General features: G+C 38.6%; 1 protein-coding gene across 18 annotated transcripts in view; it reads left to right on the plus strand.

Annotated features, from left to right (window-relative positions):
• The window catches only part of NRXN1 (neurexin 1), a 728501-nt gene that overhangs the window by 549280 nt on the left and 162298 nt on the right, over positions 1 to 16923 (plus strand). The gene's annotated exons all lie outside the window — the stretch shown is intronic.

Raw genomic sequence — 16923 nt, forward strand, 5'->3', positions numbered from 1 at the left:
GGAACTGGTAGGTTCTGGTCAGACACTAGCATGTGTCACATCTATCAGACAGTTTTTAAGGACTGAGAGGGTATTATTTTTTTCCTGTTCTGCTACATGTAGGGGACTTAATGGGATAAAAGAGGTACTGCTTTACTGCTTATGCAGTGTCAGTCTATTTGTGTCACATCTGTGCTGGACTTGGAGGTGGGATAGGAGGTGGGTGAGCACCATGTCTGGGTGAGTAGGAGCCTGCTTGCTTGGGGAACAACTGTGTCAGAAGCATTGCAGCAGTGCATCAGCCACCCCAAAACATACTTGAGGTACTTGTACAGGTCATGTCAGAGCTTACATGTACTTAATTTCATTGCTATCAGAATGTCAGTCAGAGCTGGCTTGAGCCCACCTGTCTCTACTGCTGGTGCCTCTCCTGACCACAGTCCATGACATGCCCCTTGGTAGCTCATGAGGAGTTCACTATGTCTTGCCACAGGCTTATCATTTCAGAAAAAGAATTAAAATTTCTTTACATTTCTATATTCACTGCCATGCAACTACTTAAATATCGATTATCTTAATGAGTTGTGTCAAAATAGATTTTGAATGAGTACTTCAGCCTGTGCTGAAGATGTGGAAGCTGAGTTGCTTATACACTTTTACACACCAAAGCTGTGGCTGGGAACCCTTTTATTGATCTCCATGCCAATCTTTCTCCTTCATAGAGGAAAAATACTATTTCAACTAGAGAAAATGAAAACAAAAGGCCGCTTCATCCCCAGATGCAGGATTTGACTTCTCTCTGATCAGCATTGGCAGCTGTTCATTTTCTGCCTGAGTGACTTCAGAAGAAGTCATTTACCTTATGAGTGATGAATGCTATATGACACTCACTTGTCTGTATCTTACTAGTGTTTAGTTTCAGGCTGACAAAAACCTTTTATTTCTTTCTGGATCCGCCAGTAATATTTCATTGAACTAATTATTTATCATGTTTCTGAATTGAGTCAGAAAGCAAATAATCTCATAGAGATGGCAACTTTGTTGTGCCACACTCAACTGAATTCAGGAGGTAAAGAGTAACCTAAGCAATGACATCAGTGTTCCCACAGAAGGGGGGTTTCAGATTCAAGCAGAAAGTGTTACTAGACAACAAGTTCACTTCTCTGAAACAGATTAACTTTTATTGCACTGCAATTTATTCACTTACCATCTTATTTCCATTTTTGATGTACTCCTCAGTCCATAAGGATGCCTTTTTTGCTGATGTTTTTCTACTTGGCCTCAACAAAGAGAAATTAAACACAGTAATTTTAAGAGGGAAACATGAGGGTTACTGTTCTTGTTTTCTTGCTGTTTTTTTTTTTTTAAGTGAAAATTTGCAAGGCTGAATTGGACTATTTCAACATCATTTCATTTTGATTGCTGCTTTGTGTAGTGTATGTAAGACTACAAACTATAGCTGTGAAAGTTAGTTACAAAGCAGTAATGAGTAGCATCTTCAATAAATGTGTTGCACGTAGATGGATTAAAAGTGTGCATGTTCAGTTTTGTAAATACAGTCAGTGCTGTAGAGCCAGTGCTCTTCAATACTGCTACCACTGTAAGGAGAAAAATAGAGTTATCAATAGAATGGAAGTGTAATAAAACTGTAAAATATCTTGGATAAATGTTTTCTTCTTCATCAGATTTGCAGACGTTTTGTTCTAGTATGTGAACTTGAAGGATTTTAAGCAATGAAAACAGCTGTTTGTCATGAAGGTGGGAAAACACATTATGCAGTTACTACATGAGTGGCAATTTTTAGCACAAATTGACATGACTTCACCAGTGACAAGAGATGTACATAAAGTTTATTCCAGCCGAGAGTGTCCATTTTTCTTTTTCCCTTCTGTCAAGTGAAAAGGGTTTTATTCAGAAAGCATGTATACTTTAGCATTTAAGTGCAATGCTTTTCAGCCTCTGCAGGAAATTTAGGTTAACAGCAGAATTTTAGAGAAGTTGTGAGCCAAAGTTTTTGACTGTTCTCAACCTTAAACCAAATGTGTATTTGTGTGAGAACCAGCAAGGATATAATAAAGCATGTGACCTCATATGCTTCAGAATATATTTCTCTTTGAAAGGTGAAGAGTAGTGTGCTAATCTGTTAGACGGAGGTATGTAACAGAAAGGCTTTTGCCAGATGTTGCTCAGTTGGTTTTGAATCAGTTGCTTCAGGGAAGTCACATCCTGATGACAAAGATTGCTGTTTCTCTGGTTGCTGCTAGAAATCAGTAACCTCAAGAAAAAACTGTTGCAGCCTGGGTTCCCATCAGTTTGTGCATTGTAGTAGCAGAATAATGCATTTACATAGCATCAGGCTTGTAGGCTTTTGGGGTTAACTGTAGCTATGGGCTTGGGGAAAGCAAACAAAATGCTTCCTCATTCTCCTTCCAGGCAGCTGTGTACAGAAGGAGCTTCAGTTTAGGATTAGATATTGCATTAAGTTTTGGGGTTTTTTCACCCTTTGTGAAACTCTGTCAGATGGCAAAAGTGGGCTAAGTGATGCATTTTTAGTGTATAGGTGTTTGCAGGAGATGCAAAACAGTGGATTGTCTTGCTCCTGTTATCAGTCTGATTATTCCAAATGTAAGAATCAAGCACTCTCAAGGTTGTTGGATGCTTTCAATGATGCTTTCTTGGGTATTTAAGTCTAGAAAGTATTGGGAAGATTTGGGGATTGGATGGGGAAACAGCTTTCATATTGCTCGTTCCTGCACAAATATCTTGCTTGGGACAGTTAGCACACTCAATCGGTATGTGTAGGCATAAGTCAGCACTTTCTGGGGGATGGAAGCCACTACAACTGAATGCAGAGGGGTAACAGTCCTGTTTTATACCCTGAACAGGCTGCCCAGGGAAGTGGTTGAGTTACCATCCGTGGGGGCATTTAAAAGACATGTAGATGTGGTGCTTATGGACATGGTTTAGTGGTGGACTTGGCAGTGCCAGGTTCACAGTTGGACTTGATGATCTCAAAGGTCTTTTCCAATCAAAATGATTCTGTGATTCTATATGGTTTTCTATTTGGGCTTTTTATGTGCTTTAGCATTCTCTGGGTTTTTGTTGTTGTTTTGTTTTACCTTTTTCAGCACATCACACAGAGGATACTGATAAATTGGCCCCATAGTAAAGTCACATGAAGTTATGGCATCAAACTGTACCTGAAAAACTCATTATTCTCGTTGGACATTCCAGTGCCTTTAACTGTGCTTACTTCTTTACTCCAAAGTAATTTGAATTTCCTCATAATTTTTTCTTTAGTTTAATGCAGTTAAATTTATGTTGTTGGGTGTATTCTGCATTCTTGTTGTCCTTTTCAAAGCTTAAATACTTCAAAAAGTTTTATTTGACAATATTGATCATTGAAATGACTTCCTATTAAGTAATTTTCTTTCTAAAAGGCAGCCATTAATTATGCCTTTTTTCTGTCTCTTAGGTTGTTATTAATTCAGAACTCATTATCCCTTTTTCCTTTTCCTCTGAATAATCTTTCATGAAAGGTCTTGACCAACATTAAATAATAATTAAAAAACTCAATTCTGAATGTAGCTACAGGCTCCCACTTGTTTACCATTTAAAAACACTTTGAAAGAATAGGTTATGAACTGTAAGCGTTCTTTATAAAGCCACAGTCCTCTGGTTTATTCAGACTGTATTTTTCACACTACTGCATTATCCTGTATTTACTTAACGCTTCAGAGCTGGTCCTTCAGGTTGCTGGTTGAACCTACCTTGAAGATGATTTGTGACTGTACTGGTGCCAAACAGAGCTCTGCTTCATGTTTTGTGGAGCACTTCAACCCTTAGCTCTTTGGTGGGGCAGCGAGACTTAATTTTACTTATGTTTTGGAAGACAGATCAGCTGGGAATAGCTTGCCTTCCTCCTTACAGTTGACAGCTTTTTTTCTTGGCTCTACTCCTTTTCCTTTATAGTCTTCAGGCACTCAACAAACTGTCTGGCCCTGGGCATTTAATTTTTCAAGCTGTTGTGTAGATTTGTGTCTCTGACATCATGCTGTAATTTCCTTCTAAGTTTGGACAATCCTCCTATAAATAAAGTCATGTAAATAGTTTAACTCTTTATCATCTTGATGCCTTTCATTTCTGCCTTTATCTTTTAATAGCTAGACTACAGGGGACTGTTTTTTTTTCCAGATATTTCTTCTCCCTGCTGACACAGACCCAGACCTGTAGGTCACACACCAGCCTTGATACTAAGCAATCACTTATATTTTCTTTGATCAAATAAGGAAACATCATTAATGAAAGGAACAATAAAATAAAAAATAAAAATTAAAAAAAAAGCTATTATTCTGCTGTTTAGGCAGGACTGGGATCCTGATGGGATTTTGCTGCCATAAACAGTCCAGACTGTTGACTACAGCTCCTTTAAATAACATGCATCCCAGAATATCACTGATTGGTTAAGAAATCTGATCCTTCTCATCATGTCATACACCAGTAGACATTTACTCATCATATTGTAGACACTTTCTCATCGTATCGTAGATTTATAGCAAGGCTAACTTATGCATATTTGGCACCATGCAAGACTTCCTGGCACTGTTGTGAGCTAAATGGTGATACTTGGTTGGAATCCGGTGATAGCTGCCAAATCTGGTTATTTTTCCTGCTACGGTAGGCATCTGATTCTTGCTAGACGATACCTCTAAATCCTCAAGTCTGCTGGCTTCATCAACAATAGTTGTGCCTAAGCCCTTTATAAAGCCTGTGAAAATAGTTTCTACTTTTTCTTTTGCATTGTAAGTAATTTTAACCGTGCCAAAGCCTACACCAGAGTTTGCCTTTGCACTTTTGGCCCTTTCTATAATTCTATAGTGGGGTAGATAGGGTTAACACATTTTGTGTATCTCATGGTCTTTGTGTGCATGTTCTTCAATGATCCTTCTTTGTCATTCTTGAGATATGCTCAATCACTGGAGCACAAGTGGAGATGCTGAAAGAGACCTTGTCACCCAAACGTGGGCAGACTCTGCCCTGTGCAGAGAGAGATCAAGAGAGAACATCTTCTCTACCTTTTCTTCCTTTTCTGGAGATCTCTGGACTGGAGAGAGAGCAGGAATACCCTCAACCTGCTGTGCATCAAAACAGGAGAGCAGGCAGGTTGTGAAGTGTCTTATCCCCACCACAAGTAAAAGATAATGCCAGGATGACTTGGCAATGTTAAATTTATAGCTGGACTTGATCTTAAAGGTCTTTTCCAACCTAAATAATTCTACAGTTCTATGAATTCTTAGGAGTTACTGACTTGCTGAAAAGGATTTTCCTACATGCTAGGGGTCACATTGTCCTTCCTCACTTGCCCAGCATTATGTTTAGCCCACAACTTTTGTTTGCCCTTTGTTTCCTTTCCTGTCTCCTTTAAGAAACATCCATTTGTAATCCATTCTGTAACTATCAGGCATGGTTTTGATTTTCAGAGGATTTATTGTAGCTCTAGTGATTTCTGCTGTATTGCTTTGATCTTGCCTGTATTTTTAGTTATTAGATTAATAAGCAGCAGTTTCCATTGCTAGATTTTTTAATAGCTATTTATAGATGCTATAGCTGTATCTTCTCTGTTTAGCTCCTTTTAACCAACCTCCTGAAAGCTTTAAAGGTTTAAAATTTACCATTTGAAATTCACCACAGCTGCTTGTCCTTGATGATTGTTGTTGATTAGTTTTTCATGCACAATTGCATACTCACTGCAATTGCAATACAATACTTCTCCCACGTTACCCTATAAAGAAAATGCTACAGTTTCTACGTATTATACAAGATGTAATTCAGAACACCTTTATTTTATGCTGCAGGATTCTCATACAGAGTCAGTATTTTTCTTTAAATTGCCTTTGGTATGTTCTGTAAATATCCGATTCTGGGAAAGATGATGTAAAAGAGGTTTGGTAAGTCTTATTTTTCTATGTGAAGCTAGTCTGTCAACAGTATATGCACAGGATTTCTTGGAAAAACTGCAGTTTGCTTAGTCTCACTTCCAGTAAGGTAAGGAATAAGGTCTCTTTGAACTGTCACTGAATGACAGGCTTTGCTTACTTCAGGGTGTGTGGCAAAGAGAAGGAGGTATTTTAGGCTGAACATTGGCATGGTTATGTGCAAGAAGCTTTTGTAAGAGCAGAGTATTTCTTGTCCATCTGGTATATTCATGTTTTCTTGATAATAAATAAAATGTGTGCTTTCAACATGGGAAGGCATTTGAATTAAACTATGTCTAAATATTTGCAGATGTTAAAATGTGTGTTGAATGAAAATTGCATCAAGAAATACTTGTATCTACAAGATAGTGGCTGAATGTTTAATTTTCTGAACTTAAAACTGACCAATTCTTCCTCTCTGTAGCTTAGTAGATGGGAAGATAATTTTTTTTATTACTCTAAGTTCAGTCATATGCTTAGGATAAATTTCTATACTAACTAGGTAACTGAAGCAATTCTATTTAAATAATCTGTAGTTCCCTCTTGTTTAAAGTTCTAGAAACAGTAACTGAAAATGACAGAAACAACTGCATGAAAACTTCTCTAGTAAAAAAAAACCCTGTGTACCAAGCTATACATTGTAGATTGGGGGCTGTAAAATAAATAATATCTTGCAAAGATTTGATTTGGTATGTGCAAGTTATCTAGTAGCGGCTCCACACTATGGTGCTCTACCTGTGGCTTAGAAATACGGCACTTAATCAAATCCTGTGCTGATTCTGTTCCTGAGTTGGTCAACTGCAGACAAGGACCAAGGCAAAAGGCTTTGAAGCTGATGATGTCTGTTTAATTACTTCAAGATTCATTGCTTTCCCTCTTCTTAATTAAGCTAAGGTAATCATGAAATCTGTTTGACAACTGTACTCTAAAAGTCATGAGTTTGTTGCTCGTCTATTTGATAAATGAGTAGGTAGAGGATAATTAGTTTCAGTCCTTTTGCTAGTTCTCAGAAATGAAAGAAGGAACAAAGATGTAGAGTCTCTCTTCTACAAAAATTGCAGTAATAATAGAGAAACTGTGTGGAATAGAATCTGAAAGTTCCAACCAACCAGCCAAAAAGAAAATTCCCATTACCTAACAAGTTCTCTGAATTTTCCCCACTCTTGCTTTCCATGAGACATAAGATTATTTTTACAGGCTGAGGACTTCCATTCCTCTAGGGTGTTAAAAAAGAGCCATCAAATAAGGTTTGCAGACAAGTAAAACCACAGTTTTCCAATATTTATTTTTATTGTTAGTTGGTATGAGAATATTGTCTTAATATGATTATTTTATGCACATGGTACTAAATGTCACTATGTGGTGTTTAATATTTAGATTAATGACTAGAGAAAGTCAGGGGGCCAGTTTCTTTTCAGAGTGTTACTGTAATGTCAAAATTAAAATTTTACTTGTGCTTCGTTAACAAGGAGGTGATTCTTACGGGAGCTTCCAGATAGCCAGACACACTGCAATACTTTCCAAGATGGTGCTAGAATATGAACCATGAAAGTATAAATATGCAAAACATGCACTCATGCTAGATTTCATACTTACATGATTTTGCTACAGTGAAGTAGTATGGGACTTAACAAATGAAATTGACAGGAGATCTCTAGTAAAACCTATGTAAATACTTACTTTGAACCTATCATTTCCATTTGGAAGCCTCTATGAATTGCTTAGGGATAAATATATTAGCAGGTGGGGAACAGCCAAGGGGATTTAAAGTCATTGTGCCCTTAAATATCCAAAGGAGTAGCAGCAATTTAGTTAGGATGTAAAAAATGGGCAGGATAGAAAACTTTAAAATGTATAAAAATTAACATTTGGATTTTGCAGCCCTTCTCCGTAGTATGGGTACAGAGCATTAGACTTGTGCCAGATGAATGGGTAAGATTATTCTTATTATGATTAATTTATAAATGATATAAATATTGTATCAGCTGCTAGAGTTCTGCCTGTTTCTGTATCTGTTCTTGCTAAATAAATGTTTTATTAAGAAATAGATATTTAGAAGAATGACCTTGTCCCTCTTTTACTCTGCTGGATTGCCTATTCACCATTTACTTACTGTGGTGTTGTGGGTCAGCTGCATTGTGTAGCTGTTAATGGGTTAATCTAGTCTGGAGTTTTACAAGTTGTTACTAATTTTGTAGTCATTAACATTATGTAAGATAACTCTTCCTGGACTGTGTGTCGGACATTAGGAATTCCAGAAGCAGTGCAGAGAGAAAACCACAACTTAGATCAGAGACACAGTTATGAAGGTCTTTCAGTTTTACTCCAGCATTTTTCCAGGTCTGCATTGTTACTTTCTCCACACTGTGGATCAGGCTGCATTCCTGCCCCAGTTTTGATGGCAGGCTGGAGGAAGCATCTGCTCAGGGCTATTCTCTACCTTGCATTGTTAATAGCAATGAAGACAGGCTGTTTCATTGCTGGTGTTGACTTTCATGAGTAATTTATGTTGATTGTGATTTGGCCCCAGGTAATATAGATGTTTGCATGAAAATGTCCTGAAGACAGAACGTTTATTAGCATGGAAAAAAAAAAATCTGACTAACGTGACCTTTTTGGAGTCCTTGCTTGTGATGTTCACCCAAATCTATCTACCCGGGTTATGTGCTTGTGTACCTCTACACTCTTTGTAACTTCAGCTTCTACATCCTATTTTCAACACATCAATCACACACAAAAAAATATATATATAAAAAAATTATCTGCTGTGTCACTTGCATTATTTCAAAGATTCTCTTCTGTCTTGATCTTAGATATCTGATTTCACGAACAATCTTTGAAATACTGTACTTTTTTTGCTTCCACTGGTGTTTCAAAAACATCCAAGTGACCCTGGAATCCTGCTGGGGAAAAATGGCATTTTCCCAGCAAGGTACATTGTTCCTGGGGGACTCCACCAGGATACATGCTCTTTCATCTCTCTCTTAAGAAATTTAGACCTATAATTTAAAGAGCTAGTTTGGGGTTTTGTTTTTCCTATTTTTTCTTTTTTCTTTTCTCACAATATATTTCTTGTTCTGAGAGAACAGAACATTGTCTCAATTCTTCCTGCTTTAACAGAGCAAGCCTGTCTTTTCAAGAACAGATCATTATTTCTTGGTGTATCCTGTTAAATTTTGCATGCCAATATTATTGAAGTCTCCAAAAGAGATGTTTTGGAATGCTTTTCTCAGCTACCTCTGTAGCCCTCAGGAATCATTTTCTTCCATGCAATTCACTTGTTGCTGGGTTGTGGGTTTTGTTGTTGTGGTGGTTTTGTTTTCTCCTTCTGTGGTATGTATTTTTTAATCAGCCTTGTTTCTCTAGAGAATTGTAGCTCCCATTCCTTAGGTTTAGCTACCTAGAAACCTTCAACAAATTTTTGCTTCCTAGAGACTGTTTCACAGCTGTAAGCCATCCAAGCCATAACCTTGTGAATGATTTCTTGGACACAGCTACCAAACAAAAGTGTTTTGATGCTGAAGGCACCATAGGTCTTCAAACCAGATGGTTAGGAGAAGGTGTTATCCCGTTCAATAGCTTGAACCATGGGGTCACACTGTAGTATGTCTGATGCCATCCTTTTTAGTAATTGGCTGAAAGCCTTTGGAGAGAAGCATGCACAATAGGAGAGAGTATAATGAAAGACAGAGATTGAAGCAGCTGTTCCTGGAAAGTTCTGGGCCATCTTCCTTTTATTCTGTTTTTCCTTTCTTCTTTATGTGCAGAGTTGGTAGTGAGAACAGTTGTTTAAATGTTTCGTATGTGATTTTGTTCACGGTTCTACTACTGGAACAACTTTAGATTCATGCTTTTTGGTGTTTGAATTTCCAGGGAATCTGAACACCCATGGTTTTTGCTGCCTTCAGTTTTGCAGTTGGAAGCACTGAACTTTAACCCTCTTATTGTTTAGGCTTGCTGTATTTTTCCCTATCCTCTTTATTCTTTATCCTCTTTATTTCTTTTACTTAAATTAGTAAAGAGTGGTGAATATTTTTTTAATGAACAATTTATTTTAGCATATTTGAGGGGTTTTATTATAGTTGCTCGAAGTCAAATTCTCCTTTTTGCAAAGAGCAAATGAAACATGATAATACTATTTAAATTACTCTATGTAATGTTCAGAGATGCTTAGATTTCAGCTTAATCTCATCCACAAAGGTGAATTTAATCTATTGAGACACAGGAGACAAACTAGTTTCATTTTACTTTGCTATTGGTAGTCTGAACATGTGTTCAATGTATCTTTTCTTGTTTATGCAAGGGAACAATGTTGGAAGCAAATGCTCATTTCTAATGCTAACTCTTGCCATGGATCTTATAGAAATTGATGCTTCTATGAAGTCCTCATCCCTATAGATGAGTGTGTTTACGAGAATCTCAGCTGTTGTTTAAAGGCGGGTGTTTGTATATCACTGTCATTATGTTGGAAGCAAATTTGGAAACATTAGCCCTACTGTCCAGAAATCTGCAAACAAATATGCAAATATAGATTTCATCTGGTCTTGTAATTGGGGGGTGTTGTTCATGATTTCTGAATATTTGATGTACTATACTTATTCTATCTTATACATAGAGCCTAAATAGTGAAGAGTCTTTATTGCTGAATTTCTACTGTATAGAGTTTGATTTAGAAAAGACTGTCAGAGTCCAAAAAAATATTTGCTTACTGATGTAACTTTCTATAATCAACCACTAACTAAGGTTATGAATAAGTGCTAATTGCAGTGACACTAGAAAACTAGCAAGGATGAAGGAGAAAGGAGTGGTTCACCCAAGCTTACTCTTCTCTTTGGTTCCATACATGGATAAAAATAGAAACTCTGCTGCATTCAAGGATCTCTTCTTGGGTTGTATCAGTGATGCTGTATTCCAGTAATTTAAAATTGTGCTTTTGTTCCTTCAGTCTGAATGAAAAGACTCACATTTATGGTTCAACTTGAAGTTGCAGAATTACATTCTGAACTGGATGACAAATCTAGATGGCTGATGTCTGAATTAGTGGTTATCTCACACACTGCTGGAATTTTACAGCCGTTGCTCTTCCTTCTTCTTTAATTTTCTGGACCTTGATTGTTCATACTTAGATTTTAAAAATAATGATATTATAACTTGTACCTATACATAAAGCTATGATGGTTGCTTATCCAGTGTGTAAATGAGTTAAATTTCTTCTCAAAATGATGTTCTGAGGGTCTTATAGACCAAAAGACATCCAGGTTTCCATTATTGTTTCTGTAGGGTATGCAGCTGCGCTAAAGAAAAGATTAGATTTTTTTTCTGGTCAGAGTAGCCGCAATTGGCTCTAGACCTGTCATTACATTGGGAAAATTCACCTCAATATTTTAAATGCGCTGTGTCTATTATTTTTTTTCTCCATTACACTTGTAAACTATTTACTTAACCATATTATGCTAATTTTATTTGGGATGGAGGGAACCATATTTATTAGGTGATGAAAGTTCTAAATTTTGCCTCCGTACTTTATGGATCTGAAAATCTGCCTTTCATCTCTCGGGCATTGTCAAACTGAGGTCATTGGTGTCAGGGGAACTGCTAAGTTGCCTTTTCCCAGGTTGCCCCCACAATCTTTATACTTTTTATATTTTCCCCTCATTCTTACTGTTATTTTTCTTTTCATACCTCTTTTCTCTTGATTGATCATGGGTAGAACTCCTACCCTTCTTTTTACACAGGCCTCTGGTTTTGTACCTCTAGGCAAACCGATGTCTTAAATTTCCATACCTCTATTCTTCAACTTTTTTCCTTTAAATATGGTGCCCAGAAATATAGCTCAAGGGCTATTTCTCCTGCGCTGGTAGAGCAAAACATCTGTGCTCCTGTTTTTATTGTGCATTCTCTCAGCAGCACAAACATTTTGGTGCTTAATAAAATGAAAGCTAATGACAAAGTTGCAGAATTTGCATTTTTTTTTTCTTGTGCCTGCTTTTTCCCAACATTCTAGATTTTTATCTCAAGTCCCAGTTTGGATGACTTCTGGCCTCCTGTAAAATATTCATTAACCAGAGTCACAAAGGTTCTGTTAAATACAGCAGAGCTTTTCTGAAAGTTGGTGATTTCTTCCCCCTGCCCCCGCAAGAATCTAAGCAGAACATTTTTTGATTTTACGGAACAGGAGACTGAGTATCCCATTGCACCTTCTGCAGGTAGACATCTTGCAGTAGTACCACTGGTTGGGCTCAGGTTTTGTGGTCACAGTTACACCCTGAACTCAGGACAATACTGATGTGACCCACAGAGTTGCTACAGACACAGACTGAAGAGGCTGTTAAAGCAGATCAGGACAACAGGATGAAAGATTGATATGAGATTCTCAGTGTCTTCTCTTCAGCCAGGCTGTGAATACTTTGACCTTACTTGTCCTACTTTGTTATTGACAGAGAGCAAACAAGCTGGGGGAAGGAGATGACATGCTTGTGAAACACCTGTTCCTTACACACTGAACCATCATTGATTGTTACCAAACTCGCCCCACAACAGTTATTTCTCAAACCAGAAACTCAGTTTGTTTTGTCTTGTTTTAAAGTACAAAATTACTCAGCATTAATAATGATGTGCATAGTGTTTAGCTAGAGAGAACATTAAATTAACTTTTCTTCTTGAAACATGTCATATTTAACATGAAAGGCATATTTGCCTAGAGCTTAACTGGTACCAATAGAAATAACATAGCTAATTAATGTCAGCTCATAAAACTAATGACTGTGTTCTTTCCCAGTGGTAGCATCAGTTCATATGGTGGCATGTACAGTGTCTTTACTTGTAGTCACTTGGCTTGGAATTTTTGCTAAATGAGAAGACCTGTTCAGAGTTTCTGCTTTATGTTCTTCATCTGGCAGTCACAGAAAGCATATGTTCTCTTCAAACAAACCCAAAACAGGACTGGGCAGCTATGATTCATCCTGTTTCTCCTTTTTTTTTTTTTTTTTTTCTTTTTTTAATTCTGTATGCTGTTGTATTTCAGTATCATTTCTTTTTGAATCTTTTAACAACACTAAACCCAGCATCCTTCTGTTCTCAATAATCATTAGGACAGATCTTTTTTATGACTAAGTTTGCAAAACCCCATCTTGGGATTTGTATGCTTATGTCAGCACTTACACAATGCAGACATTCAGAGAGAAGATCTGGAAAGTTTTTCAAGGCATCTTATTTTGAAATTTCAGCATTTATGCAAGTGATTCTTGCCCCTTGGGATGAACTCTGTTAAATTCAATTGAGTTCCTGTGAAGCTAAGAATACACTTTACTTTGCTGTGGGGCAAATGATGATGTTAAAGCTTCAAGGCTCCTGGCTACACAGCCACCAAAAGCAAAATTCCATCTGAGTTCAGTGATATTATCCCACCCAAAGCCTAAAACTACTATTCAGTTAGTCACTGAGTATCACCAAATATGCAGATGGGGAAACAAGTAGCCATGAACATGTAGCAAGAAAGGGAAAAAGGGAGGAAGAAAAAAGATTGGGTTCTTAAAAACCCGAGAGCTGCAAGGACAGGCAAACTGAGGTCCATAAAGACATATAAGGCAGTCAGCATGGCTTCACCAAGGGGAGGTCATGCTTAACCAGCCTCATAGGCTTTTATGAAGACATAACCAGGTGGACAGATGATGGTAAAGCAGTGGATGTGGTCTATCTTGGTTTCAGTAAAGCATTTGACACAGTCTCCCACAGCATCCTCACAGCTAAACTGAGGGAGTGCGGCCTGGACGATCGGGTAGTGAGGTGGACTGTGAACTGGCTGAAGGAAAGAAGCCAGAGAGTTGTGGTCAGTGGGGCGGAGTCAGTTGGAGGCCTGTATCTAGTGGAGTGCCTCAAGGGTCAGTACTGGGATGAGTACTATTCGATATATTCATCAATGACTTGGATGAGGGAATAGAGTGCACTATCAGCAAGTTTGCTGATGACACCAAACTGGGAGGAGTGACTGACACGCCAGAAAGCTGTGCTGCCATCCAGTGAGACCTGGACAGGTTGGAGAGTTGGGTGGGGGAAAATTTAATGAAATACAACAAGGGCAAGTGTAGAGTCTTACATCTGGGCAGGAACAACCCCAGGTTCCAGTGTAAGTTGGGGAATGACCTGTTTGAGAGTAGTGCAGGGGAAAGGGACCTGGGGGTCTTGGTGGACAGCAGGATGACCATGAGCCAGCACTGTGCCCTTGTGGCCAGGAAGGCCAGTGGCATCGTATTAGAAGGGGGTGGTCAGTAGGTCAAGAGAGATTCTCCTTCCCCTCTACTCTGCTCTGGTGAGACCACATCTGGAATATTGTGTCCAGTTCTGGGCCCCTCAGTTCAAGAAGAATGGGGAACTGCTTGAAAATCCAGTGCAGAGCCGCGAAGATGATTAAGAGAGTGGAAAATCTCCCTTATGAGGAAAAGCTGAGGGAGTTGGGTCTCTTTAGCTTGGAGAAGAGGAGACCTCATTAATGTTTATAAATATGTGAAGAGTGAGTGTCACAAGGATGGAGCCAGGCTTTTCTCAGTGACAACCAATCATAAGACAAGGGGCAATGGGTACAAACTGGAACATAGGAGTTCCACTTAAATATGAGAAGAAACTTCTTTATGGTGAGGGTGACAGACACAGGAACAGGCTGCCCAGGTAGGTTGTGGAGTCTCCTCCTCTGGAGACATTCAAAACCCATGTGGACACATTCCTGTGTAACCTCATCTGGGTGTTCCTGCTCCAGCAGGGGGATTGGACTGGATGATCTTTCGGGGTTCCTTTCAGTCCCTGATGTTCTGTGATTCTGTGAAGGCATTTATGTGTCTGCAGAGTTGGAATGGTTTGGTCTTTGCAGAGGTGCCAAGCATTTGGCAACTGCATTTGAAGTTAGTGGAATCGCATCAAATGACTTGTCATGACCTGGAAGACCTGAAAAACAAGTAAAACAGCTGTTGAGAACTAGAAGTTCCTGCTAGGACAATAGCAAAGCAAGGGAAAAGTCCAGAGGACATTATAAGTGTGTTTAATTCAGTTAGAAAGGATCATTCCTCCTGCTTCTGTCAAATATTGATTGAGGACAGTCTTGCCTTATCACAAATCCGAACCACAAATATACCCACGCAAAAAAAATTTTTAGTCACTCCTCATTTTCAGATTTCTCTAACAAACTGCTGCATTGTGTAAACAAGCCTGAAACACTGCTTTGCTCTACCATCACATGCAGCCTCTTGCTTTTCACACCCTCTTTGTCCAGCATGTGTGACCTCAGACTGTAAATTCCCACTAGGCAAGTCTTTTCTTAGTGGAAGACACTTTGTTTAGAATTAGATGAAAATAAAATACAGGAAAGGACAAAGTCTTTGTCTTAACAAGGATTGTACCAAGATATTTCACCATCAGTCACCTCATCTGGAGTTAATTGTTACAGGTTTCAAAAATTAGCTCAAGTATGCAGCATAAAATTGTTCTTCTGAGAGCAATAGCTGTAACTTTAGGTGTAAGAAGAGGTGAATAGACTTTTGGCATTGGCATATGAGGAAGTGGACTTAAAATGCTTCCTTTGATAAATGCAGTGCTGAGGATTTCATGTAGGACATGTAGTCCTTTTAAGAGACTGTTCTGTAAATGTGTTAAAATGGACTTGGGGTTATATTTTATACAATGTTAGGGAAACAAGTACCACTATACTTGTAGATTTGATGTACTTTCTTGATAATCATAGTTTCTCTGACACTGGGGGACTTCATGTGAATCAGATCTCTCTCTGAAGGGCTGCAGATAAAAAAGTAGCTGCTGAAAAGACTTTCAGTGGCTTCAGCAATCGTTTAGAAAAACATGAAACCCAAGAAATACAGAACCAGGCTTCAAGGTAATATTTCAGCCCATGAAGGACCTCACTCTCCTTACAAGCAATTGTTCAGTATTTTTCAGTTCCATGCAGCATCATCTCCACCTTTCCTTGCTTCCCTCCCATGGAAGGCTAAATTACGTTCTGATGAGTTTTCTGCCTCGTAGTCTATAAGGAGAAGGGGATAAAAGAAGAAAAGGTCTAAGAGTTCATGGATCTCAGTTCACCTTTTCCCAAGAATGAAAAACCCTCTTTGCCTGAATAGCCTTATGTGCTGTCTTCTCACTTTCCTGGGGAACCTGTAATGGTTGAGTGCTAAAATAGCCACGCAAAGGATCTCTTCCCTGTTCTGTGCAGCTGCCCTAAAAAAACGAAGATGGCAATGTTCGGTCTGCCCATAGGATCAGTCTGACTCTTACTCAATCCCTTTTGGGGAGGAGTAGAAATCATACTGGACTTGCATCCCCTCATCTCCATGTTTCCAGCTGCCCTGCAGTAACCGCAGCATGGGGACTGTATCAATACCGCAGTGCAGTACCTCATGGTCTCGGGGCACTCTTGTGGCCAGTACCACTTCATTTTCCAAAAATTACTTACAAAATGTGAGTTCCTCTGTGTGACACTGGCTGGGCAGCTTGCTTTGGCCCTCTGCACTCTCCAAAGACTGATCTCAGGGTGTTCCCACTGCAAATTCATCTCAGAAGGTGGGAGGAGAATGAAATCTGGACCACCTTTTCATTTGTGTGCTGAGTATTGCGCTCCTCTAGTATGGTGGTCTCTGGCAGGTTTGTCCTTTCTTGAGAAGTTTATCATTAGTTACGTAGCTGTTGAGGAAGGTGCAAAACTGGGAGAAACGAACAAGCTGCTGAAATGTTCACAAATGCAGTACCGTTGCAAAAGCGAGCTGTTTGCCTGGCAGTCATTTTTCATTTTGATCCTCAGAATTGAATGCCTTATTTTTATTTCACTGAATATTTCAATAAATTCACCTTTTGCCACCAGCATTCATCATCTATGTTTTCATTCTTGCATCATTTAAAAATCTCTCTACCTTGATTTTGATGTTTGGCATATATTTATTTCTTTACTTGTTTACTTAAAGGCTTATGCCAT

The sequence above is a fragment of the Streptopelia decaocto genome (genome assembly GCF_964273445.1).
Source record: "Streptopelia decaocto genome assembly, chromosome: 3".
NCBI classification, from domain to species: domain Eukaryota; kingdom Metazoa; phylum Chordata; class Aves; order Columbiformes; family Columbidae; genus Streptopelia; species Streptopelia decaocto.